Genomic DNA, 443 nt, shown 5'->3' on the forward strand with positions numbered 1-443 from the left:
CCTGCATGGTCCAGTGCACAACAGACTGCCAAAAAGTGGGAAATCACCGTCCTGTAAATATTTCTAGATTTATGGTAGTTGTTTTTTAATCTTGTAAGTGTTTTCATTCAATAGATTGTTTAGTTATGATTTTGAATTTGGGTAGTTACTTTGCCACTTTTGGACGATTTTGTTTAGGATAGTACTTCTTTTTATTAGATAATATTATTTAAAAACGAAATGAAAAGCCTTTACGTGGAACACTTATGATAGAACACATATTAAAGTCACACCGTTCATGTTCACTCTGTTGTTCACTGTTCCCAAACAAGTGAGATACCGAGTCTGTGCTCTCCAGGACAGTCATATGGTGTCAGTGTGTAACTGCAGCGGTGTCCGCCCGCTTAAGCCACATTTCAAGTACAAACCTCGGCGCTGCGAATCGCCGCGCTTTTTCAAATAAG

The sequence above is a fragment of the Haliotis rubra genome, unplaced genomic scaffold, assembly GCF_003918875.1.
Source record: "Haliotis rubra isolate DU_JTF1 unplaced genomic scaffold, ASM391887v1 Scf256, whole genome shotgun sequence".
NCBI classification, from domain to species: domain Eukaryota; kingdom Metazoa; phylum Mollusca; class Gastropoda; order Lepetellida; family Haliotidae; genus Haliotis; species Haliotis rubra.